Source organism: Dasypus novemcinctus, chromosome 12 (assembly GCF_030445035.2).
Source record: "Dasypus novemcinctus isolate mDasNov1 chromosome 12, mDasNov1.1.hap2, whole genome shotgun sequence".
NCBI lineage: Eukaryota > Metazoa > Chordata > Mammalia > Cingulata > Dasypodidae > Dasypus > Dasypus novemcinctus.
Window position 1 is genome coordinate 58840557 of NC_080684.1, and position 25722 is coordinate 58866278.

The following is a 25722-nucleotide window of genomic DNA, read 5'->3' on the forward strand; positions in this document are numbered from 1 at the left end:
TCCAGTTGTCACCATTAATGTCTAATAATCCTGGCTCTTTTGCCTCGAAATATGGTCGAAATAAAATCCTCTTTCTCTTTATATCCCCATTCATCTCTCATTCCATTTCCACCAATAGAATGCCATCATCCCTCACCAATAAAGGCTAACAGAGAGGGCCTGTGAGTGCTTCCACTGAAAGGAATTGCTCAACCATATTGTACCAGAGCTGACAAGAATCAGGCCTATTGATTCCTGTTTCAGAAAGCAGAGAGCTGCATTTTCTGACATGAGAGTTTATGGAACTCATAAAGTGTGAAAATCCTGTTTTAGAATATGGCAAGATGAAGAATTGATCAAAAAGGCCCAGATCCAATAGCTTTATGTCTTGTACTGTCCTTATGTGGTGAAGATTTATTTGGATTTTAAAAACGAAATCTCCTTATATTTATAGCTTAGGCCTCTTTAAGACAATGTAATTACTAGCAAGGGTGAGCTGATTACAGTGTCCTCAAAAAAACATCAAAGCTACTATTTCTGAGTAACCAAGCATTAGTTTGGTGCAAAAGTAATTGTGGTTTTGCATTGTTGAAATTTTGTTTGATATTGGCATACATTCTTAAATAAATGTGATTATGTTTTATACCATTTTAATGTGCTTTTCTCACTTTATGTTTTTTTGCTAATGACTTATTACTTGCTGTTTGTTTTATATTTATTTTAGCCCATGGAAATGATGTTAGACAAAAAGCAAATTCTAGCTATTTTCTTATTTGAGTTCAAAATGGGTTATTAAAGCAGTGGAGACAACTTGCAACATCAACAACTCATTTGGCCCAGGAACTCCTAACAAATGTACAGTGCAGGTGGTGGTTCAAAAAGCTTTGCAAAGGAGACGAGAGCCTTGAAGATAAGGACCATAGTGGCCGGTTATCAGAAGTTGACAACGACCAATTGAGAGCAATCACTGAAGCTGATCCTCTTCAACTACGCAAGAAGTTGCCAAAGAACTCAACATTGACCATTCTACAGTTGTTCAGCATTTGAAGCAAATTGGAAATGTGAATAAGCTTGGTAAGTGGGTATCTCATGAACTGACTGAAAATTTTTAAAAATCGTCATTTTGGAGTGTTGTCTTCTCTTATTATATGCAACAACAACAAACCATTTCTCGATCAGATTGTGACGTGTGATGAAAAGGGATTTTATGGGACAACCGCCGATGACCAGCTCAGTGGTTGGACTGAGAAGAAGCTCCAAACGCTTCCCAAAGCCAAACCGGCACCAGAAAAAGGTCATGGTCACTGGTGGTCTGCTGCTGGTCTGATCCACAACAGCGAAACCATTACATCTGAGAAGCATCCTTGGCAAATTGATGAGATGCACTGAAAACTACCACTTCTTCAAGCATCTCAACAACTTTTTGCAGGAAAAAAGCTTCCACCATGAGCTGGATGCAGAAAATGCTTTCCAAGAGTTTGTTGAATCCCAAAGCATGGATTTTTACACTACAGGAATAAACAAACATTTCTCATTGGCAAAAATGTGTTGATTGTAATGGTTCCTATTTTGATTAATAAAGATGTGTTTGAACCTTGTTATAATGACTTAAAATTCACGGTCTGAAATCACAATTCCTTTTCTACCAACCTAAAATAAGAATTTATACTTCTCAAGTTTGTCCTTCTACAAATGACCAGCTAGGCCTCAAAGGACATTTTCCTCTATTATTCTGTATTTTGGGAGCTTTATATAGTCATCCACCATACTTATTAGCTGACAACCATCATTGCAAGAAATCCAAATGCAGGATTTGTAATGGTTCTACTAAAATCCCAACAATATGATAGATCTTACTTTTCCATAGTGATTTATAGTGAATAACTTTCTAAAAGTTCATCCTGGGATTCCCAATTAAAATAAAACAAAAATAAAAAACTCAAATAGCATTTTATAAAGGATTTCCTGGTTCCCCAAATTTCTAATTGTGTATTTAAATTAAATAAAATAGGTTTTTTAAAAACTGATGTTGCATGGAGCACCTTTTTTTTTTTTTAGTTGGAGTCAAAAGGGAAAAAAGTATCAGTGTCCTTGTAAACCAGCTCTCTGAGGGAAAAAAAAGCCTGGGTTTGCAGTGTTTGCTGATTTCTATAATGTAAGTATACTTCCACCTTGGCCAATTTCAAGAGATGCAGCCAATCTACTCTCAAATTCCTTAGCAAACTGACTCCAGGCCCCACTGGATATTGAGGGGTGGGGTGGCATGGGTGTGGTGGTGGATATTAATGTCTTTTGTGTTAAAGAGCCAGAAAGAGTCAGAAGACAACAACTTTTTTCTGGATATAGTTCTTAGAAAATCCCATTTTGGGAATTATATTTATCTTTTTAAAATTACATTTCGTTTTAATATTTTATAAAATGCAAACTTTCTTATAGCCACTTTTTAAATGTGGCATACTCTGATGTGATTTAGGTTTAAACATGGCAAGCAATCATTTATCTAATGGTAAATATAGACTAAAATGTGAATGTTTGCTAGTAAGACAATGTTATTAATAAGATTTATTTTACTTAACGTGGCAATAATATTTCTAGTCCATTGAAGTAGATTTGTGGTACTCTCCATGACTGTCCACCAGATGGCAGACATTTCACAGCAACCTTAAAATCCCTTTGTTGCTGTAACACAGAATAATAACACGTAAGGATTCTGAAAGAAATAAAAAGTGCATTTGGTTAAACAACAACAAGTCAAGACTACTTTGATTTGCACTCTTGATTTTCCTCCGGAAGCTTATACCCCTTTTGGGGGCTCTTGTGGGCTCTGTTTTGGCTCTCTCCTGACACTATCGCTCATGGAGATCATTGAAATTGAGCATGGCTAAAACAGAAATTTTGGTCTTTCCCTGCCCTCCAGTTCTACTTCTTCAGAATTTCATACCAGTTGCTTACCAAAGAAACCTGGATAATTTCAGTTTTTTCACCTTTCCCATCTGTGACGGTTAGACTAATTTGTCAGCCTGGCCAGGTAATGGTGCCAGTTGTTTGGTCAAGCAAGCACTGGGCTAACTGTAATACAAGAACATTTCATGGACTTTAATTATCAGTGAGTTGATTGCATATATATAGTAATTACATCTACCATCATCTGAGGAGATTGCCTTCAGCAATGAGAGACATCTCATCCAGTCAGCTGAAGGTCTTTAAAGAAGTGATTTCAGCATTCAGAGAGGGAATTCTCATCCCTATTTCAGACAGTCAGTGTCTCCTGGGGAGCTCATCGAGGACCTTCATGGGACTCCCTGGCTTGCAGCCTGCCCTATAGAATTTGGACTTGTGCATTCCTAAGGTCGTATGAGGCAATTTTAGAAATCTCATTCTATTTACAAATAACACCTGTCAGTTCTGTTTCCCTGGAGAACCCTGATTAATATGCCATTTAATTCATCATAAAATCCTACTGGTTTTTATCTATCATCTTTCTCTGGGATGACTGCCATAGCTTTCTAATTGTTCTTCTGTCTTCTCCATACAGCAGAAACAACGTTACTATAAAATGTAAATTAGAACATATTATTCTCCTGTTTAAAATCCTGCAATGGCATCCCTTTTATTTCAGATATAAAATCCAGCATCTTCCTACCTGGGCAACTTTACCTCCTGCCATACTTCCTTCTCTTTGCTCACTACATCCTAGCCCCACTGACTTTTATCAGTCCCTCAAATATACTCAGTGTCTGGCATAACACATGGCTCAAAGTCAAATTCCTCCTGTGATGGTTAGGCTAATATGTCAACTTGACCAGGTAATTGTGCCCAGTTGTTTGATCAAGCAAGCACTGGGCTAATTGTAATAAAGTCACCATTGACTTTACTGCAGTGGTAAATCATAGATAGCTGGTTACAATTACATCGACCAGGGAGATTGCCATCAGCAATGAGTGACACTTTATCCAATCAGTTGCATGCCTTAAAAGGGGAAGTGATTCTAGCATTGAATGAGAATTTCCCAGCTCATCTTTGGACAACCAATGCCTCCCAGAACTCATCAAAGACTTTCACTGGACTTTCATTGGAGCCCCTGGTTGCAGCCTGCCTAGGGAACCTGAACTTGTGCATCCCCATGGTTATGTGAGAGACTCTGATAAAAATCTTACTATCAACAGATATCTCTTGTTGATTCTGTTTCCCTAGAGAACCCTGACCAATACACCTTCAAATATTGAACGTCCTCAAAATTATTTTTTTAATATATATGAAACATGACATTTAGAAAACTTCATTTTTCTTTCACTATTAACTGACTTTCTTTTCTGTTAAAGTAATTGACTTTTTCCTTGTCATGGTGGGGTCTCAGAATGAACTACCAAATGCAAGCGGACAAAAGACAAAACAATAAATTATATTATCCCACTAGATACAGCCATAGATGCATTCCACAGAAAAATGATTGTTACTTTATTGTTACTTTATTGCTGCCTACCACAGGAAAATTATCTTCTTGTCTACTTAAGGCATTCAAGATCTTATTTCAAAGGGCATAAAAGACTCGAGAGAAATTATGAAGGAAAATTTGGAATGATGGTTAGATCTGGTGACAATAAAATTAAGTGCTTCTGACTGGAAAATTTTGAGATCAATCTGCCATAGTTCTTTGGGAGGACTCTTCAATATTTTGGTTATCTATAGCTGTATAATGAAGCACCCAATTTGGTAGCTGTCTTAGTTTGCCACAGGACTGTTGTACCAGAAATGGGTTAGCTTTTATAATGGGGATTTTATTTAGGGTGAAAGCTTACAGTTCTGAGATTATAAAATGTCCAAATCAAAACACCATCAGAGATGCTTTCTCACCAAAGTCAGCTACTGTGATCCTGGTATCCCGCCATGTGGCAAAGATGGCAGCCGATCTCTGCCAAGGTCCCTATTTTCCCGTCCAGAATCTACCCTTTTCCAGAGGTCAGCTCAGGCATAGGCTTGTCTTTTTCTGGACCTCCTCTCTCCATCTTGAGAGGTGTCTCTTGGGGGCTTCATGCTTATGCATTGGTTGTTAGCAATCCTCAAGTCCTCTCTTACATGGCAGGATCAAAAATGGTAGTTTCCTTTCTCTGTGTCTCTCTCTCTATGTCTCCATTTATATAAAGCTCCAGTAAGAGGGCAGAGACCCAACTTGTATCTTGCCTCACTGACGCAGTGAGCCCCACATCCACAAAATTGGATTAGCTCAAGAACATAATCTTTTTCTTTTGGAGATTTGTAAAATGACTTCAAACTGTCACAGTAGCACAGAACAACTGTACTTATTCTTGTCTCTCATGAGTCTGGGGGCAGACTGGGCTTGGTTAATTCCATTCTCTTGTGCTGTTGCAGTCAGACTGCAACTGGAACAGGAGTTACCTTGAAGGCTTCCTCTTTCACATGTGTGGAGGTTGATGCTGGTTGTTGGCTGGGAACACAGCTAGGGCTTTTGGCCAGTATGCATACATGTAGCCTTTCTATGTGGATGGTGATTCTGCACAGAATGGTGGCTAGTTTCCAAGTTGGAGCATCCCAAGTAAAAGAACCAGGCAGAAGCCGCACTGCCTTTAGTGAGCTAGCTTCAAGTCATGTAGTGTCATTTCCACCAAATTCTGTTCTTTAGTAGTGAATCACTAAAGCCCATCCATTTAAGGAGGAGAGAGATTAGACCCCACCTTCTGGTGAGAAGAGTATGAGAAAATGCAGTTATGTTTTAAAGCCATCATATTCAAAAAAGTAGGGAAAAGTCAGTATGCCAGATTGAAACCAGTGACCCCCGAATAGCTATCTTAAAATTCCATGCGACACACTGTTCAGATCTCCCTCAATGAAAGACTACTCACTCCACCCTTTAGGAATGCTGTCAATAGAAAGTCCTCATCTCCTAGTCTCTTCAGGAATTGCTTCACCTGCTGATAGCTACTTTGCCCAAAGTCTCACATCCCTTCTTAGGGTGATCCACATCCAATAACTGGCTAATGCAGGATTTTAAAAGTCTAGCCATCTTGACTCAATTTGGGACAACTTGGAAGGCCCATTCCAGATGCAGAATTCCTTGTGGAGTGAGTCAATGCTGTCTTTGAGACTACATCACAGCACAATTTCTCCCTCTGTCCATTTCTGCTTCCTTCTCTTCCCTTCTACAGATGCATACATTCCTTAATGAACATCATGCACACCATCAGTGTTAGAATCTACTAATAGGAACCTGACCTGCAACAAAATGGGAACTGTAAATTGATTAGAGAAGGCTGGCTAGTATGAGTTAAATGATCTGTAATCATATGAGGCCAGTTAGTGTTGGTGTTAGAATTTCCACTTGCGGGCCATGGGAACAGCATTCTTGCATATGTGTGTGTGTATGTGTGTGTGTGATGGGGGAGGGTGAAGTTCACCTTGGGAAATTTTTTTTTTTTTTTTTGAGATTGTATACAAGAACACTATAACTTAGATTTATATTTATTTGTGTTATTTGTCTGGGCAGCTGATAGAGAAGGGAGGATTGGAATAAAAGTCCTGTGTGTGCATACACTGCCCCCATCCCACTTCAATCACTCCTTGGATGCTACCTAAGTTTGGCTGAAAGACTTATAGTATTCTCTGGAAAGTCATATAAAAAACTGAGGCTCTTGGCAGAGTACAACTGATTCTCATTATTTGTGGATTCTATGTGAATTTGCCTACCCAGTAAAATTCATGTGTTTGGATATTTTCATAGTGGTTTCAGTTGAAAATGACAGCTGAGGGAGTGCTGAGTTCCTAGCCAGGGGACGTCTATCACATTCCCCAATGGAACAGCAACAATCCCCCAAGTGCAATGGCAAAGACCAATAAAGATGGGTGGCCCAACAATGAGTCCTTGATACTGATGGCTATGATTATGAGCCTCTGTGCTTGAAATATGAACTAGGCCTAGAACTGCAGGGTGCCTAAGAATTGCCTCCTGAGAACCTCCATGTTGCTCAAATGTGGCCACTCTCTAAGCCAAACTCAGCATGTCCCCTTGTGGGGGACATGACTCCCGGGGATGAGCCTCCCTGGCACAGAGGGATTACTACCAAGCACCAGCTGATGATGTAACTAGAAAAAGACCTTGAATAAAAGAGTCAACCCAGACCAGCAGAATATCTCAGCCTACATGTAATATCAGGTGTTAAAAACTGCTTTTTGACTTTGGATAAAAGGAGGAAATGGAAAGGACAATGAGTTTGTATGGCTATGAGTCTCCAAAAAAGAGTTGGAAGGTCATCAGAGGGGTAATGCTTATGCATGCCTCAGTAAGTTACCAGAGACAGCCAAAGTAGATAGAAACCCAGATACTGGTTCTCCTGAGGGCTACAGAGACCCACAAGTTCTATAGTCATGGCAGATGGCTCTGGAGTTCAATGCCATATCAGTTGGCCCTACTTTGGAGTTTGTGTTCCTGAGTGTGATGGAGCTGGACTCAGATATGACCTTTCTACACATGCCTCTTCTGTACTTTTACCAGACCTGTGGTTGGCATTGGGGTTGGTGTATACTCAGGAGACCCGAATCTCTGGACTGTCCATGTGACAGCCAGGCCCTGAGCCTCAGCAGACTTGCAACTCCTACCCTCTGGTTTATTGGACTTACCCTGGCCAGCTAACAGGGAGGTGAAGAAGGTCAACTACCACACCAGGGAGCCAAGAGTGCCAACAACTACAAGCAGGAGAATTGCATCCATCTTCCATGTGGAATCTAAGCCCCCTCTTGATGTAGAGGGACAGGACATAACCATCCCAGGTCCACAGGATGGAGGAATAGAGTATGGATTAGAGTGGACTTACTGGTGTTCTGCTGGGAAACTATTGTGATTAATAATGGAAGAAATTGTAGCATTGATGTGGAGAAAGTGGCCAAAGTGGCTGCTGAGGTAGGAAGAGGGAAGAAGAGATATGATGTAGGGGCATTTTCAGGACTTGGAGTTGTCCTGGGTGGTGCTCCAGGGACAGATGCTAGACATTGTTTGTCCTCCCATGGCCCACTGGGTGAACTGGCGGAGAGTGTAGACTACAATGTAGAACACTGTCCATGTGGTGCAGCAGTGCTCCAAAATGTATTCACCAGGTGCAATGAATGTGCCACAATGATGGAAGAGGTTGTTGATGTGGGAGGAGTGGGGTGGGGTGGTGGGGGCTATATGGGAATCTCATATTTTTTTACTGTAACATTTAAAAGAAAATAAAGAAGAAAAATAAAATAAAATTCATTTGTAAGCCCCAAATCAATACTCACAGTGCTTTCATGGTCATTTACAAACATGCACACAACAAAGAAAAATCTGAATAATCTGATGCATTCCTCCTGAGCTTGAACAAGGCAATACTCTGCATTCTTGTTTCAGTTCTAATACAATAAAAAAGTGTCCTTTTTGCATTATATTTAGTGCAACTTTTTTTTTACATTTTCATGCTTTTTAACAGTGATTTCACTATTTAAAAATCAGTGATTTCACTATGTAATGCTGAAGTGCTGCCTAATGTTCCTAAACACAGGAAGGCTGTGATGTGCCTTAAAGAGAAAATAAGTGTGTTAGGTAAGCTTTGTTCAGGCATGAGTTGTATTGAGTGCTATTGACCATGAGTTCAATGTTAATCAGCAATATGCATTACATAAGGTGTCTTTATTTTTTTTATTTCTTTTTTTTTTTTAATGTTACATTTAAAAAAATGAGGTCCCCATATACCCCCCACCCCACACTTGGTGAATACATCTCTGAGCACTGCTGCACCACATGGTCAGTGGTCCACATTATAGTTTACAGTCTCCCCCAGTCCACCCAGTGGGCCATGGGAGGACATACAATGTCCAGTAACCATCCCTGCAGTACCACCCAGGACAACTCCAAGTCCTGAAAATATTCCCACATCACATCTCTTTTTCCCACTCCCTACCCTCAGCAGCTACCATGGCCATTTCTCCATGTCAAGGCTACATTTTCTTTGATTACTAATTACAATAGTTCATGAATAGAATATCAATAAATCCATTCTAATCCCTACTCTACATAAGGTGTCTTTAAACATAAATACACGTAAAACAAGGTTATGTATTGATCTGTTGGTTAAAATGTTGTGACCAGAAGCTCACAGGAACCTAACCCTGTAATTTCCTTAGGAGTAATGGTTCAGGATTACTTATATCAGTGTTAGCTCTGACTTTATAGTATATTACCGCAAATAAAAAATCAACTGTAGTTGGTGCTCTGTGACTAATGAGAAGCTAGAAAATCATTGTGAAGTAGGGCCAATAGAGGGCTGTGTCAGCAATCCGTGTATTGCCTGCCTAAATGAAGAATTTTTCGTAGAGAAATTCACCTGAATATTTTTAAGATGCTCCCTGTTTGGGAATTAATCAAAATTTAAGAGTTTTGAAACTCATTAGCTCCCAAATACTAGCATGGCTGACCGCCTTCATTTCATTTAGTTTTTCTGCTGAAAAAACACCTCTTTCAGGGGTCATTCTCTAACACAGCACCTCGGGCTCAGGCTTGGGACCAGCGGCTGCCTGGGCATCCGGATGGCGAGCTGCTGCGGGAAAACTTATTTGCCAAAGAGTCCAATTGGGCGGGCCATGCCTGTGTCTGGGATCAGCTAGAGGAGCAGTGCGGGCCACTGGAAAAAATTTCCTAAGTCCGGATGCACGTGGAATTCACGGTTCACCTGCGGAGCAGGCTGGGGGCGCTGTGCGCCGGAAGGGTGGAGGTGCAGAGGTGCAGAAGGGTAGCGCCACCAGCAGCAGCCAGTCGCGAACCAGTGGGGAACCAGTGGGGAACCAGAAATGGAGAACTCCAGCGAGAGCCCTCGGTCTTCCCGCAGCCGCCACCTTTGACCTCCAGCCGCTATCTATGGTCCCACGCTGCGCTTCTTTCTCCTGTGCAGAGTCGCGGATTTTACCAGAAGTTTTGCGTATAACTCCCCTGAAAAGATAATTGGAAAGGACGAAGGAAAACCTGCCTATTTGCCATGCACATTTACCCTGGTCGACTGAGCAAGGACTACTGGATATTGAGGGCTGCTACCACTAGCTGATAATCACAAGGTGGATCAAGAGATTATTATATATTCTGGAGACAGACTTTATGATGACTTCAATCAAGACTGAAAGGACAAATACATTTTACAAGTAGTGATCTCAACTCTGGTGATTCATCAACAAGTATAATAAATTTACAATTATCAGATATATTGGCACATGTCAGTGCAAAGGGGAAAAAGCTCCTAGTGTTAGAAATAAGATTCCTCTGACAGTTCTTGTTAAGCCTTAGGGTACAAGATGTTATACTGATGAATCAGAAGAAATTGGAAATGACTTTATAGAACTAAAATGTGAACCAAAAGAAGATTCACTTCCATTTCAATATGAATGGCAAAGTTGTCTAAATCACATAAATTACCCACCTCATGATTAGCAAAAATGACTTCACCAGTTTATCTGTTAATCTGGGACACACAGTTGCACAATAAAAAACACTGTAGGTTCTCATCAGTGCCTGGATGTTTTTTCCCTTTCAAATGCATTTGAAGCCTCTTCATAGGTTTTGCTTGTTTTTTGGGAGGTACTGGAGATTGAACATGGGAACTCTTACATGGGAGGGAGGAGCTCAAACCACTGAGATACACCTGCTTCCAAATGTATCTGAAGCAATTGTAGGAGCCTTTATAGGAACTTTGTTTACTCATTGGTCTTATCTTTGTATCTGTTGTAAAAAGTTCAGAGAACTGGAAGCCAATGTAACTCAAGCAATTGGCAAGAGGACCAAGATTCAATTCCCTGGGCCTCCTGGTGAAGGCAAGCTGGCCCACGCAGAGTGCTGATGTAGCAAGATGATGCAACAAAAAGACACAGAGAGGACAGACAACAACAGATGCATTAGACCAGGGTGCTGAGGTGGTGCAGGAGATTAAGTGCCTCTCTCCTACTCTGGAAAGTTCCAGGATCGGTTCTGGTGCCATCTAAAAAGAGTAGACACAAAAGAACACTCAGCAAATGGACACAGAAAGCAGACAGAGCAAAAGAACAGGGAGTGGGAAATAAATAAATACTTTTTTAAAAAAGCGCAGAGAAGAAAAATATGAAAAGAAAGTTCATTGTGATATTGGGGAAGATGTGCTTCTTCCATACATCCAGTGTCAGGAGCTACATTGCAAGGATCATTTATTTCTGGGATCCATGTCTCCTTCCAATATGGGAAACTCAGTATAACTAAGTACAGTATGGAGCAAACACTTTGAATGCACTCCTCGGAGTCTGGCTCCCCCACTCATTAAATTAACTGCTCCTTATCCAAGTAGAACGGTGCCTCTGATGATTCTAGCACAGAGCAAGCATGGTTTAACAATTTCTGATGATAATTTCTTCATAGAGTCAGAATGATCAAATATGTTTTAAGAGAGTATGTCTGCTCCATCCACTTAATATTTGAGACTTAGGAGAATGTACAGTTGCTATTGTATGGCCGACATGTCTTTGTGTAGCTCCAGAAAATCAGATTGAGGTTTGAAAAAGTTCAAGTCTTAGTTTTTCACAGTGATTGAAGGCTGGAAGGGAGGAAGGAAGGGAGGGAAGGAGGATAAAGAGTACTCCTGACTACCAAATATGTTAAAAACTGTTTTAGTAGAAAAAAGTAAATTTACTGTACTTTCCTTTAAATTGTGAGGCAATGTGGATATAGTAAAATGAGCCAACAGTTTCTCTATAGTAAATAAGGTTTGCAGTAAATTATTTCACTACCTCTAATGCCTTTTCCCTAGATTTTAGTAGGGAGTTGATTTCTTTTAACCTCTTTTTGTACTGTGGTATTAAATGCTGCATTATAAATTAGTGTTGGCATGAATTTACAATTAGCCAGAGCACTGTGTATATTTTTAATGATAAGCTTAAGCTAAATATCTATGCAATGTCTAAGTATTTAGTTTTACTTGTTTGGAAGCATTTTTTAAATAGGCTTTTACATGAAATTACTCTTATATTTGTGTTAGTATTTTCATCGATGTTTTTGCAGTAATTTAACTTTTATTATGAATTTCTGGTGCCTATTATTATAGACCAGTGATATCAGCCAGACTCAGACTCTGAATAAAGTTCTAATAGAGAGTTTTATTAGCTGTGCGGTGACTGCCTTATCCTATGTAGAAGAGAGAGCAGCCCCGGGTCACGGGGGGAGTTTGCTTATATAGGCCTTCAGGTTCAGGGTGGGGGGCAATAGCTCAGCAAGTAAGCAGGTACAGAAGCAGATATTTGCAGTTAATTAAGTGCTGGGAATTTTATCAGGGAAGACAAGCAGTTGGAGAGTTCTTGTTTTTTACTAGGGTCTGGGGCAGGTTGGTCTTTTGGCAGGGGCTGACAAGATTTTCTACAGAGGAGGCTCTGAGATAAGGTTTTACAGTTGAGCAAGCTTGTTACAGAAGTGAGATATAGGTGGTTAGGGGGCTGTGGAATTTTCCTCTTGGGTGGGGTTGATCACAGGCTCCTACTTTTCCACATTCCTACTCTTTTGGGCAGATTCAAACCTTTGAATTTGAGTACTCTACAGTGTCCTAATAGGTAAGCTTTGGTATGGGGTATTCAGGATTAAGAACTTAATGGTTTGCACTCTTTCTCGCATAAATCTAACTAAACGATTGATTATGAGTGGGCCGCAGGTTAACAGCAATAATAGGAGGATTAAGGAACACAAAAGGGCAGTGATAAGGGTTGTAAGCCATGGGGACCAATTAAATAAACTTTTATACCAATTTTTGGTGGCTGACTGAGCTTTTTCTCATTCTTCTAATTGTTTCCGAACTAAGTTTAAGCTTTTTTTAAATGATGCCAGAGTGGTTAGCATAAAAGCAACAAGTTTCTTTTAAAACTAAACGGAAGCCTCCTTGTTTGAGGAATAATAAGTCCAGTCCCCACTGGTTCTGGAGAAATCAAGTGCCTCTTTTAAATGTGAAATTTGATATTCAAGGTTCTTGAGGTCCTGGGTAACTAGGGCTGACAATTGGCTGACATCAGAGTGACTTTTTACGAGAGCTGCTGATTTTACCACAGTTGACTCAGTAATGTCTAGCCTAATTAGAAGGGAAACTAGGATTGGGGCCCTCTTGTGCCGGTGGTGCTCAAGACTCGATGTTTCAAGATACTCTCTCCCAGTTTCTCCAGAGAAGTGATGTACAGATCACTATGCCTCAGTTTCCATTTCCCCCTTTTTGTTTTAGTTGAGGTGACCATGCCTGTCTTAGGTTGCCCTCCTCCGAGAGTCTTATCCGTCATTGACTACCAGCCAAGCTCTTCAACTTGGGGAAGTTATTGAAGTGCTTTTGCTAGCAGCAGATTATTTACATGTTCCATGGCTGTTATGCTTTGCAATTTTCTTTGAAAACACTGTCCGGCACAGGTGAAAATAATGAGCAACAGAACAAATATGATTAGCCCTATTCCTACAGCTGACAGGAAATGCTGTGATTTCCACTAATTGACTGGGTTAAATTTTGTAATATATTAAATCATATCTGAGAAAATATTCTTATTATTGGCTACATGAATTTGATTTTGAGACATTTCTAATATTTTTCTTTGTAATTCAATTATTTCCAGAGAGATATTACTTTTATGGCCTAGCAAATGATTCTTAATTTTTTTCTATTTTATATCACATGAATTATAGGCAAGAGGAGTAATACAAAAGTTGCTTTCATTCCAATCACATTTCAATCCCCTTAAGTTTAAATTATACAATTTGATTTCTAATATGCAAAACAACCAATTTTAAAGTATTAACCCAATTATTTAACTGTTAATCAATGTGCTCTTGGCTATGCTACAAATCACTAGCATTTTTATGCCAATCATGAACGTGTTGTTGTTTGTACTTTTATGTAGCTACCATAGCAGTAGCAGCAGCGGTAATGATTCCAATCAGTCTCAAAATGTTTATAATAAGCAGTTCAATAAAGCATTTAGTCTGTTTCAAGAATTCTTGTACTGTATGTAGCAATAACTGACTTTCAGGGGACGACTGCCAAATCTGCATCATTCTCACAGGTATCTAGATGCCTTTTCTTCTTCTGGCCATCGCTATTGTTTCTCCATCCTGCAACACACTTTCTGGTAGACATGTACACTAGGCACAATTTTCATAAAACAATGAGTCATTTTTAATCGTTACCTTACCAGTTATGAAAACAAATGGTTCTCTAACACAGGCTTTAAAATGATATGTTTGATTAAGGGTTAAATACTGTTTTGTTTTATTTATATTTCCCAACCATTTGTAAGTAGGGGCAATTCTAAGAAATATCTTCCCCAAATTCTTTTGCTGGTTATGACTATGAGTAACATTAGCCCAAGGGGTGGTATTCATTTTCTTTTGTAATGTTAACAATTTCTGCCACAGTAGCATAAAGAGAGGGCATGCAGGTTCAAAGTTCATAGGCAGACACAAGCTGCAAGTTCACAGTTCCAGGATTTGTAAAGTTAATGTGATGTGTGACAGTAATTGCCACAGGTTTCAGTGAAGTATTTTAACTTTGGGCTATATTTTTACTTTTCCCCCTTTTTGTTTTTTTAAAGTAATGAATACAGTTCGGGTGGTTTTTGTTGTATTACTCCCCCAGAGGATTTGAATAGTGCATCTGGGGGCTCATTCCTCTCAAGAGCAGAAGGGATCTGATGTTACAGTCATTGGAGTAAGCATGAAGGAAGTTATGGGGGATGTTTATGAGCTGTTGGCAAGTAACAGGCAGCCAGAATTGCTGGGCTAGGCATCACATGGATTGGTACTCATGATGTTTGTTTTTTTCAGTGGAGTCATTTTGCCTTTTCTCAGGTTCTAGTGGTAGGGTCCTGGATATTCACAAAGGCATCTGCGTTAACAGTCCTAAAAGGAATGTTAGTGGGGTGGGCAGGGACATGACAGTCACCTGTTACTACTAGCAGGTATCCCAGATGTTTTTTCATAGATCTCAGGGTGATTTAAAATAGTTCATCATTTCTGTCTTGCTTTTAGTATTTGCAATCCACCCCTGGATAGGGATGGCTATCTTCAGAGTGACCAGACACTATTGGGTTAAATCTTTCACTTTTAGCAGAACTTCTTTTGCTGCACATAATTGCTTTTTTATATTGTGCTTTTGGCTTCTTTCCAGAATTGTGATTAAAATCCAAGGGGTACTTGTTTAGAATTTTGCCTTTGCCACAAACTCCACCCAAAACAAATATTGGTGCTTGCTACATCTAATTCATAGACTAAGTTAATGTCCGCAATTTACTTTTTTTTTTTTTATTATTTAAAGCAGCTTGCTGGAGGTTTTCCTACTTCCATGAAGGATTTTTTTCCCAATTAATACATACAATGGTTTTAATATTTGAGCTAAATGAGGGATGAAAGATTTTTAGTATTTTAATAATATTACAAATTCTATTAACATGAGAAAACATTGTACTTCATCAATTACAGCAGAAAGTATAGTTTTATCTTACCCAGCCAAACAACACTTAAGAATTTGATAGAGCAGCAGGGACTTTGCAGCCAGTTCGAATTGTTTGTTGTTTGGGTAGTTCAGGCTCTTAAGATAAGATACTATTGTTTCTGATGTTTCTTTTAATTTTGAAAAAAGGATTACTGGTTAGTAATATTATCAGTAGGGTTTTAGACACAGATCTTTTTCTACACAGCCAGATTATTATTACCATGCCAGGAGAGATGGTTGGGCTATGCACATAGCCCCAAAAAGCACTGCAAAAGTTCATTGTTAGGTTTTTTACAGATAGAGGAATTCAGACTGGCTTGACCTGTCTAAGAAGACACTAGTCTTAGCTAGTTTTAAAACAAAGTGATAGCAACACAGCTGGACATTAACTTTTTGCAACAAACTAAGCAATATTTGCACTGCTGCATACTACAGTGTTGTTACTTTAGTTTATGATAAGAGGTTGTTTCTGTGACACACACTTTTTAAATAATAATTAAAACCATAATTAACCACATTGTACTTCTGTTTAATATTATGCTGAAATATTGGTAAATTTATACACTCTTAAGTATTCATTTGAACCTTTTACTCATACAACTTTAACTAACAGAGGGTTAAAGAAAAAAACCTGTTAATTTTATAACACTTTTAAACACCTCCCATTCAACTTATAACATATTAAATGAACTCAACTATTACTTTAATTTTCTTTCAAGGTAAAAGAACAAATCTCTTGCAATTTGTTTGAAATAAAAAGCTACTTTTCGGGATTTGATTTTGAGAAAGCAGGTTTGAACATTATGTTCCTTTAAAAGAGATAAGACCTTTTCTTCTTCAAACACTGAGGAAATGATGAGGTTAAAGCATAAGAAGCTATTTTGATAAAACAGACTTTCTTTGTATACTGATTATTCAGGAAACTTTTATCAAAACAGACTAATGACTTCAGAGATTTTGAGAAAGAACAAAATTTCTAACCTTGCATCAGTATACTACCTGATACTAAACCCTTTAAAACTTTACGGACAGACCCACCAAATCTCACTCAACCTTAATCACAAAAATTTCCCCTTCACAAACCTTCTACACTTTCAGCATTCACCCAGGCTTTGTCCCACACTCTACTATTCCCAATAATCAATCATTTTATCTCAGGACAAAATCTTCTCCTGTTTCCTTAACAATAAAAACACATTCCATACATCCCACATACATAAGTTACCAGGCAAACTTCTTATAACATAAAATTACCATCAACATTAAACTTTTCTTCACTTTAAACTTAGCAGCATGCAATACCAAAAACAGTCTCCCAGAAGCAAGTTGGCAGGGGAGGCTGGCCTCCGACAAGCCCTCCTGTTATAAAATTACCTTTTATTATTATTATTATCAATTCAGTTTTTGTTTAATAGTGACTTTCTGGATTTAGCCATTTAAACACTTTAATTTAAATAATGCTTTGTTAAACTTCTTATAATTATTTATACCCATATAGACTATAATTATACTACTTTTGTTGTAGAATTTGAGAGAGATTCAAATATTTGTGTACAGAAAGGCCAGGACTCAGGAATGATTTTGAGAAGGAAAAATGGTTTATTGACTGACGGCTGGATTCGGGTGCTTTCTTTCTTTGTTAGTTAAGTCTTTGCCTGAGTACCAGGTAGGTTTTGAATTAACATATCGCTCACACCTCAGGTGAGCTTGAATTAGCATCAGTGGCGGGTTTGGTCCAGCATCTGTCTACCACATGGGAGGTCTGTGTTTCAAACTCCAGGCCTCCTTGACCCATGTGAAGCTGGCTCATGATCAGTGCTGATGCGTGCAAGGAGTGCCCTGCCACGCAGGGGTGTCCCTGCGTAGGGGAGCCCCATGCGCAAGGAGTGCTTCCTGTAAGGAGAGTCGCCCAGTGCGAAAGAAAGTGCAGCCTGACCAGGAATGGTGCCGCACACACGGAGAGCTGACACAACAAGATGATGCAGCAAAAAGAAACACAGATTCCCATGCCGCTGACAACAACAGAAGCAGACAAAACAAGATGCAGCAAAAGAAGATGCAGCAAATAGACACAGAGCAGACAACTGGAGTCGGGGGGAGGGGAGAGAAATAAATAAATAAATCTTAAAAAAAAAAAAAGGATTAGCATCTTGCCCACATTCTGTCTGGATGCAACTTTGAATACACATTCAGTCTTACATCCTTTCTGAACATTCAAAGCCTGTATCACTTAACTGGATTTCTAGAGACTAGGCACACTTGGATACAGAATTAGATGATTTTGAATTTATGCACAGGCTATATTATATTTTTTATTTGAGGCCAAGTCCAAGTTCCCTTAAGTTTTGGCATTACCACCATCAGAGTTTCCTGGACTGACTGGTATATATCGAGTTTGCATTGCTAAATTGCCTCCTGGGACTGGAGTTGTTGCCATGGTCACCAAGAGCAGGACTGCAGCCTCTTATCATTCCACACCCACAAGTCAGTACAGACAGCTTAGGTTAAGGTTATCTCTGAAGAGACAAAGAGGCTCCCACCCATAGCTCACATCACTTTAAGACAAATTTTATTTTCACAGAACACATTCTCTTACTTAAAATTACCACAATACCTTCTACAATTTACCACATGTATTTAAGTTTCATGAGTTTATGAAAATTAGCCATCCTATTTTAGGGCAAAACACACCTTTTTGAAAAACTTATTAAATTTCAGTTAGCATTCCCACAAATTTTTTACTTTCTTTAATATTCATTTTTTTACATACTTCATTTTATTCTGTGAGGAAAAATAAACTTCATTTTAATTGAGGCAAGAACTATTTTTTTAATGAAAAGACAGTAATTTTGTTAAGACTTACAATTTTTGTCATTGTATAAATCCCATTAACATTCAAACTTATGTATTAATATAAGTGCTTATTTAATATTTGGCTATTTGAATAGACTCTTTTAAAAAATCTTTATTAATTTATATCATCATCCAGAGGTATCAAAATACACACTGACATTGAACAAACAGACAAATACAAAACAATTACAACACATTAGCAGAAACATACAGTTTGCAATTAACTCATAATTCTTCACAAATTACACAGAACAGAAATACAAAAAAGACAAACAATTAAGACAGATGAAGAGACAAACCAGACAACCTGAACTGGAGTCAAGAGTGATGTCTCGCTCTGACCGGTGGGTGGGATCTATTCTCTGTGTCCAGCAGATCCACTTCCCCACAATCCACAGACTCTGCAGAGGATTTCCAGAAAACAGACTCACCTAGGGACATCCCGTTTGCTGATCCTGGACCCAGGAACTCCTGACGCTCTCCAGATAGAATTTAGGTGGAGACAAGTTCCAGGGCCGGGCGACGTCCAGGGTGGAGGAACGTCTCTCCAAGGCCTTCCCCTAGACCGCCGGTCTGTCCCCAGAACGAACCTGTCTCCCTGAGTCTGAGGAGATCAGCCCTGCTGGAGTGGGGGGGTCTTGTCAATCTGTCTCTCTGGGGCCTCCAAATGTTATAGACCAGCGATATCAACCAGACTCAGACTCTGACTAAAGTTCCAATTGAGAGCTTTATTAGCTGCACAGTGACTGCCTCATCCTATGCAGAAGAGAGAGCAGCCCCGAGTCATGAGTCACGGGGGAGTTTGCTCTTGTAGGCCTTTAGGTTCAGGGCGGGGGGCAATAGCTCAGCAAGCAAGCACGTACAGAAGCAGATGTTTGCGGTTAATTAAGTGCTGGGAATTTTATCAGGGAAGACAAGCAGTTGGAGAGCTCTTGTTGTTTACAAGGGTCTGGGTCAGGTTGGTCTTTTGGCAGGGGCTGACAAGATTTTCTACAGGAGGAGGCTCTGAGATAAGGTTTTACGGTTGAGCAAGCTTGTTGCAGAAGCGAGATATAGGTGGTTAGGGGGCTGTGGAATTTTCCTCTCGGGTGGGGGTGGTCACAGGCTCCTACTTCTCCACACTATGAGCTAGCTGTATCCTGAAAGGTGCTTAGAGGAGAAGGTATTGTTTCCATAACCACCTTCACTGTGACACCTTTTTATCCTCACACTTTCAATGTTGTTTCTCCTCTGTTCTATTAGGATGTAACTTAAATGATTGAATTTGTACTAGTCAGGGTTCTCCAGGGAAACATAATCGACAGAAGAGTATGAAAATTTTTATAAGAATTTTCTCAGGAGACTGTAGGGATGGTCAAGTCCAAATTCCGTAGGGCAGGCTGAAAGCTGGGAACTCCTATGAAAGTTTTCAATGAATTCCCCAGGAGAAACTGGCTGGATGAAATAAAGATGGAATTCTCTCATCTGACTGCTGAAATCATCATTTCTTTGGAGGCCTTTAAATAATTGGATGAAAGTCCTCGTATTGTTGAAAATGATTGACGATGCAGCCATAGATGCAGTCAGCTTACTGATATTTAAGCCCATGATATATCCTCACAGTAACAATCAGGCCAGTGCTTCCTTGACCAACTAGACATCATAATCTGGCCAACTTGACCAAATTAAACTTAACCATTACAGTATTATTCAAAAAGATTTTAAAATTTCAATACCTCCAACACTCTTTGTGTTCTGATTTTGTAGCAGTAGATATTTTTGAATGTCCGATATCTAGCCTGTTTTATTAAATTTATAAGATTTTATAGGAATCAATAAATAACAATATGAACTTCAGTAATAAAGATTTTGTCCTTTCTATTCCTGTTTTTCATATAAATGAAGATTATGCTATCAATCTAAATTGAAATTACTACAGAAGGTAGGCATATGTTAGAACTTCCTCCTCTTAGTCTTTATGTTTACCTCTTGGCTATAATAAATCAGAATCTCTTCCAAAAAGGCTTTCAATTTAGATCAATACTAAATATAACCTTAGAAATGAACTCTCAAAAAAATCACTGTGTACCCTGAGGAGACCTGTTAAGTGTGCTTATGTTTAGACAGAATTATTTTTTAGGCCTGTGTTTCACTTTGGAAAATTTTCAGTTTTCCCAAAGGTCACATAAAAACACTGATAACTTCCCATTTAATTCTCACTGATAATTTCAATTGAACCAGAAATCAAATATTTATTCTGAAATTGCTATTAGTAATCAAGTAGTTCTACAAAAGTTTGTTATTAAAACATTTCCAATTAGTCAGCCAAAAAACATCAGTCAAGGGTACAGCATTACATCATCAAAGCACAATAGTTAAACCACTTTAGATCTAAGGGATGTGACAGCATCTTTTAAGATACACAGAATAACCTGAAAAAAAAATGATACTGTGGAATATGTGGTTATATGTTTTTAATATGGAGTAGTTTACAGATATTCTTTTTCTTATTGAAAATCTTACTAAATTGTCCTCTATTAGAAAGCAAACAACAACAAAATCTCTCTCTGATCACACTGACCACTTATACCAGACAAATAACTTCATTTAAATTAGGGCTGTCTGCCATGGAATTGTTACAATGAAAACACAGCTTGCCTGTGTCTTAGAGAGAATCTAAGTGAAGAAGCTCAAACCATTAACCATATAGATTATTTATTTATTTAGCATTGTAAAAGTTGAGTTTAATTTTCACTGAATTATAGTCTGACAGACTTGGAGTTGGAAGCTCTGATGTGTGGGGAAGAAATGTTACTGCTTAGCAAATGGTGAAATGAGAGATTATCAGTGGACCCACGGTTGGTCAATAGAGATGTGAGCAGTTTCTCAACCTGTGCGAATTGACGCTACCATTTTTTTTTACCACCCTATTATTAACACCTTACATTAGTGTGGTGTATTTGTTACAATAAAGGAAAGAATGATTTTATAATTATACTGTTAACTCAAATGCATTGTTTTTTACAATAAAGTTCATTGTATTGTACTGTCATATTTTTACTTTTAATATTTATTCTGGTATCATTTATATAATCTAAAACTTCCCTTTTTTAACATAATTCACTTACATAATCCACTGATATTAATTACATTCATAATGTTGTGCTACCATCACTAGCATCCATTACCAAAATTTTAAAATTACCCAAATAGAAATTCTGTACAATTTATACAGTAGCTCCCCATTCCCTAACCCCAGCCAGGCCACGGTAAACTATATGTTAGATTCTGATTTTATGGGTTTGCTTATTCTAATTACTTCATGCTAGTGAGATCATACAATACTTGTCCTTTTGTGTCTGGCTTATTTCATTTAATATGATATCTTCAAGGCTCATCCATATTGTTGCATGAATCAGAATCGCATCCCATTAAAATGCTGAATAATATTCCATTGTATTATATACCACATTTCGTTTACCCATTCATCAAATCGATGAGCAGGGAAACGGACTTGGCCCAGTCCGTCTACCACATGGGAGGTCTGCGGTTCTAACCCCAGGCCTCCTTGACCTGTGTGGAGCTGGCCCATGAGCAGTGCTGATGCGTGCAAGGGGTGCCCCCGCATAGGGGAGCCCCACGCGCAAGGAGTGCACCCCGTAAGGAGAGCTGCCCAGGCTGAAATAAAGGGCAGCCTGCCCAGGACTGGCGCCACCCACACTTCCCGTGCCGCTGATGACAACAGAAGTGGACAAAGAAACAAGACGCAGCAAATGGACACAGAGAACAGACAACCGGGGGAGGGGGGGAATTAAATAAATACATAACTAAATAAATCTTTAAAAAAAAAATCGATAAGCACTTGGGTTTCTTCCATCTTTTGACAATTATGAATAATGCTGTTATAACCATTGGTGTAAAAACATCTGTTCTAGTCTCTGCTTTCAATACTTTTGGGTATGTACCCAGTTGTGGGGCTGCTGGGTCATACAGTACTTCTATACTTAGCTTCTGAGGAACTGCCACACTGTCTTCCACAGCAGCTGCACCATTGTACATTGCCATCAGTAATGAATGAGTGTTCCTATTTCTCTGCATCCTCTCCAACACTTGTTATTTTCTGGTTTTATTTTTTTGCTTTTGTTTTTTCAGTAGCAGCCATTCTAAAGTGTGCAAAATAGTATCTCAGTAGAATCTAAGTATAGTTTGATTTGTATTTTCCTTGATGGTTAATGATACTGGGCATCTTTTCATGTCCTTTTTAATCATCTGTATTCCTCTTTGGAGAAATTTTCTATTCAAGTCTTTTGCTCTTTTTTTTTTTAGGCACCTGGACCAGGAATTGAGCCCTGGACCTTGTATGTGGGAAGCCAGGGCTCAGCCACTGAGCCACAACAGCTTGCCTGAGTTAGTTTTTCATTTGTTTTGTTTGTTTGCTTTTAGGAGGCACCAGAAACTGAATCTGGGACCTTCCATGTTGGAAGCAGGTGCTCAACCCCTTCAGCCACATCTGCTCCCCCTTTTGCCCATTTTTAAATTGGGTCATTTTTCTTTTTATAACTGAGTTGTAAGACTTCTTTAGAAATTCTGGATATTAAACCTTTATCAGATATTTGGTTTCTAAATATTTTCTCCCTTTGAGTGAGTTGTTTTTCACTTTCATTATAAATTCTTTGATGCACCAAAGTTTTAAATTTTGATGAGGTCAAAATTTACCAATTTTTTTTTTGTTGTTGTTGCTTGTGCTTTAGGTATAAAGTCTGAGAAACCATTGCCTAATACAAGATCCTGAAGATGATTCCCTCCCAGGAGTTTTATAGTCCTAGTTCTTATATTTAGGTCTTTGATCCATTAAGTTAATTTTTGTGTGTGGTATGAGATAAGGGTCCTCCTTCATTCTGTTGTATATGGATAGCCAATTCTTCCCATACCATTTGTTGAAGAGACTGTTTGTTCTCAATTGAGTGGACTTGGCACCTTTGTCAAAAACCGGGAGTAGATGTGGTTCAAGCAGTTGAGCGCCTGTTCCTCTCATGGGAGGTCCCAGGTTCTATTCCTGGTGCCTCCAAAAAAAAGTCAAACAAACAATGAGCAGACAACGAGCAGACAATGAGCAAAAAAAACAACAACGAGCAAGACAGTGAACAAAAACAAACAAGCAGGGAGAGGATGTGGTTCAAGCAGGTGAACACCCACCTCCTACATGGGAGGTTCCAGGTTTGGTTCCTAGTACATACTAAAGAAAAAACAGACAATGAGCAAAAAAAAAAAAAAACCAAACAAACAAAAAAAAAAAGCTCAAACAAGGAGCAAACAGATGAAGGAGCCACCTTAGGGGTGGGGTAATCAATTGGTCATAGAAGAGTGGTTGTAGCTCAGTGGTTGAGTACTGCTTCCCATGTACAAGGTCTGGGTTCAATCTCTGGTACCTCCTAAATAATAAACAAACAGATTTCAGGATTTTTAAAAAAATCAAGTGGTCATAGAGGTAAGGTTGATTTCTGAATTGTAAATTTGATCCCATTACTCTCTATACCTATCCTTGTACCAATACCATGCTATTTTTATGACTGTTGCTTTGTGATAAGTTTTAAAGTCAGAAAGTTTGACTCTTCCAAATTCATTCTTGTTTTTCAGAATAGTTTTGGTTTTTCAGGGCCTCTTACCCTTCCAAATAAATTTGATGATTTGCTTTTCCATTTATGCAAGTAGGCTGTTGGAATTTTGATTGGACTTGCAATGAATCTGTAAATCATTTTAAGTAGATTTGACATCTTAATCATATTTAGTTTTCCAATCCATGAGAATGGAATCACCTTTGAATTATTTAGAATTTCTTTGATTTCTTTTAGCAAAGATTTGTAGTTTTCTTTGTGTAAATCCTTAACATTCTTGGTTAAATTTATCCCAGATATTGGTACATTTAGTTGCTATTATAAATGGAATATTTTTCTTAATTTCCTCCTGAAATTGCTCATTATTAGTGTATAGAGATACTGCTGTTTTTGCATGTTGATCTTAAAACACCCATTTTGCTGAAATGATTTATTAGCTTTAGTAGTTTTGTTGTAGAATTTTCAAGACTTCCTATTTGTAGGAATAGGTCACCTGCAAAAAGGGAGAGTTTTAGTTTTTCCTTTCTGATTTAGATGGATTTTCATTTCTTTTTCTTGCCTAATTGTTCTGACTAGAACTTCATTTCATTGTGGAATAACATTGGTGACAGTAGGCATCCTTGTTTTCTCCCTGATCTTAGAAGGAAAGCTTTCAGTCTTTCACCATTGAGTATGAAGTCAGCAATTAGTTTTTCAAATATCCTTTTATCATGTTGAGGAAGTTTCCTTCTAAAAGCTAGTATTCTAAGTGTTTTTATCAAGAAAGTATGCTGGATTTTGTCAAATGCCTTTTCTGCATCAAATGAGATAATTATGTGATTTTTCCCTTGCATTTGTTATTGTGATATATTAATTGACTTTCTTATGTTGAACCACCCTTACACACCTGAGATAAATCCCAAATGATCATAGTGTATAATTTTTTTTTCTTTTATTAGATAAGTTGTAGGTTTACAGAACAATCATACATAAAATACAGGATTCCCATATACCACCCCACCACCAACACCCTACATTGGTGTGAAACATTCGTTACAATTGATGATAGCACATTTTTATAACTCTTCTGTTAATTAAAGTCTATTGTTTAACTTAGGGTTCACTGTTTGTGTAGTGCATTTCCATGGCTTTTATTAAAATTTTATTCTGTTACATATATACAACCTAACATTTCCCCCTTTTAATCATATTCAGATACATTTTTCTATGCTGTTAATTGCATTCACAATGTTGTGCTATGTCACCCCATCCATTACCAAACTATATCCATGATAAAGTCCTTTGAGATATAAGTTTTTTATTTTTATTTTTTTTATTTTAATGGGGTACCATTTATCTATTTTTTTTTTCTTTTGTTACTTGTTCTTTGGATATAAAGATCTAAGAAACCATTGCCCAACACAAGGTCATGAAGATGCTTCCCTACATTTTCTTCTAGGATTTTGATAGTTTTAGCTCTTATATTTAGTCTTTGATCCACTTTGAGTTAACTTTCATATTTGCTGTGAGATAGGGGTCCTCCTTCTTTTGTTTTGCAAATGGATATCCAGTTTTTCCAACACAAAATATTGAAGAGACTATTCATTCCAGTCTTTGCTACCTGTCAAAAATCAGTTGGCCATTAATGTGAGTGTTGATTTTTTAGCTCTTGTTCTATTCCACTGGTCTATATGTCTGTCCTGTGCCAGTACCATGCTGATTTGATGACTGTGGCTTTGTATATAAGGTTTAAGATAGGAGGTATGAGTCTTTTCAACTTTGTCTTCTTCCTAAAGATGGCTTTAGCTATTTAGGGCCCCTGA

General features: G+C 38.4%; 1 protein-coding gene and 1 pseudogene across 1 annotated transcript in view; one reads left to right on the forward strand and one right to left on the reverse strand.

Moving 5' to 3' along the window:
* The window catches only part of OSBPL8 (oxysterol binding protein like 8), a 273463-nt gene extending 254370 nt beyond the window's left edge, over nucleotides 1-19093 (reverse strand). The window contains exon 1 of the mRNA XM_058308448.2: nucleotides 18758-19093. The gene's annotated coding sequence lies outside the window, so the exon portion shown is untranslated. The remainder of the gene's footprint in view (nucleotides 1-18757) is intronic.
* LOC101446045 (coxsackievirus and adenovirus receptor homolog pseudogene) lies at nucleotides 1202-10425 on the forward strand (annotated as a pseudogene).
* Nucleotides 19094-25722: the final 6629 nt, after the last annotated feature.